The 2,185-nt window shown below is 42.2% G+C and overlaps 1 pseudogene; it reads left to right on the forward strand.

Annotated features, from left to right (window-relative positions):
* Positions 1-1,345, forward strand: LOC125869958 (uncharacterized; annotated as a pseudogene).
* The last annotated feature ends 840 nt before the right edge of the window (positions 1,346-2,185 follow it).

Raw genomic sequence — 2,185 nt, forward strand, 5'->3', positions numbered from 1 at the left:
ATGCCTCCACGAAGAGCAGTCAGAGTTCGTCCAGCTATGAAGAGTGTTGAGGAACAAGAGCTACCAAGTGCCGTGGAAGTGCAAACCCAAGAGGAGATCAAATATGCAGATTTTCGTGAAGCTATCCGGATGTTAAGTCAAGTTGCAACCTTCTATGTTGGGCAGGGAGATAATCAACATGAAGTGGTTGATACTTCAACGATCCGTGAACTCTTAAGGATGAACCCACTAAGCTTTATAGGTTCAAGTATTAGTGAGAATCCGGAGAACTTCATTGAGAAGATTAAAAGGGTATTTGATGTGATGCATGTTGCTGAGTCGGAGCTAGCTGCATACCAATAAGGCTGAGGATGCGCCAATAGTGAGTTGGGTTGTGTTTGAGAGTGCTCTCATGGGGTTGTGTTTGAGAGTGCTCTCGTGAGTTGCGAGAGGCAAAGATAAAAGAGTTTCTCACCCTTAATTCGGAGTCTATGAGTGTTCATGAGTACAATCTGAAGTTCACACAACTTTCCCGCTATGATCCGGAGATGGTTGCGGACATGAGGAGTATAATGAGTTTATATGTTGCTGGGTTGTCTCATCAGTCAAGCAAGGAAGGCAAGACAGCTATGCTAATAGGGGATATTGACCTAGCAAGATTTATGATTCATTTACAACAAGTTGAAGAGGATAAGTTGAAGGATAGAGAAAAGTTTAATGATAAGAGGGCTAAGATAGTAGGGGAAGAGTTCAGGCAGCAAAAAAATGATGCCAATCAGTCATCCCTCCCACAGAAACAGAAGGGACCTGCTCCACCATCTGCTAGTGCACTTGCACCTGAGAACAAAAATGGGTACAATAGAAATTCCTATAGTTTCAGGGCTAGACTTGCATATCCTCAAGGCAAAAAGTGCCAAGGGGTAGTAAGCCTCCTGCTTGCGCCAAGTGTGGTAGGAACCACTCAGGTATTTGTCGTGAGGGCTCCATTGGTTGTTTCAAGTGTGGTCAGAGTGGACATTTCATGCGAGAGTGTCCAAAGAACATGCAAGGTAGTGGAAATCTGAGCAATAGGGCCCAAGCTTCATCAGTTGCTCCCCTAGACAGGATGGCACCTAGAGGAGCTACTTCTAGTACAGGCGGAGGAGCAAACCGCCTCTATGCAATTATCAATCGCTAAGAGCAAGAGGATTCGCCAGATTTTGTCACTCGTATGATACGAGTGTTTGACTTTGTTGTTTATGCTTTGCTAGACCCCAAAGCGTGTTTATCTTTTGAAATTCCTTAGGTTGCTATGAACTTTGATGTTATATCTGAGCAACCTAGTGAGCCAGTCATAGAGTGGAGTAGTAGTTCAGTTGTGCCTTAGGGTCGTTTCTATTCATACCTCAAGGGGAGAAAGTTAGTTTCGAAGGGTTGTATCTATCACTTAGTTCGAGTTAATGACTCTAGTGTTAAGATACCTCCTTTTAATTTAGTTCTTATAGTAAGAGAGTTTCCAAAAAATTTTCCTGATGATCTACCCGGAATTCCTCCTAAAAGAGAAATAGACTTTGGTAAGACATCATTCCAGATATTTGTCCTATCTCTTTTTCGCCTTATAGAATGGCACCAACAGCGTTGAAGAGTTGAAAGAGCAGTTAAAGGGATCTGTTAGATAAGGGTTTTATTTGACCAAGTTGACTCGGAAGAACAGCGAATTTTCAACGGCCTGAAACATGTGAGGAAGACTTTCAGGAATGAAAAGAGGAGTTGACTACCGCCCAATTGTAATATTTGGTTCTTGAGTACATACTGAGTATCTGAATCTAAAATGGATTTGAGATCAATAGTCGAGTTTAGGTGAATCGGAGTGTAATGTGATGAGCTAAAGTTGGTTGTTGTAGTTTTGCTTCGAAGATATGGCGTCATTGTTGTATGATGTTCATGTGGGTGTGTTCGCTTAAAATGAGCTTAGTCTCAGATAGAGAGAGAGCGGTTAAACCACTCAAATATGATGACATGAGTTTTCTTTATCACTCTGGTAAGGTTAATGTTGTTATTGATTCTTTAAGCAAAATTGTCTATAGGTAGCACCACCCATATTGGAGAAGGAAAGGGAGAGTTAGCAAAAGATATGCACAGACTTGCACGCCTGGGAGTCAGACTTATAGATTTCACAGAAGGAGGAATAGAAGTGACGAGCGGGGCCGAGTTATCATTAGTGTCA

This window comes from Solanum stenotomum, chromosome 7 (genome assembly GCF_019186545.1).
Source record: "Solanum stenotomum isolate F172 chromosome 7, ASM1918654v1, whole genome shotgun sequence".
Taxonomy (NCBI): domain Eukaryota; kingdom Viridiplantae; phylum Streptophyta; class Magnoliopsida; order Solanales; family Solanaceae; genus Solanum; species Solanum stenotomum.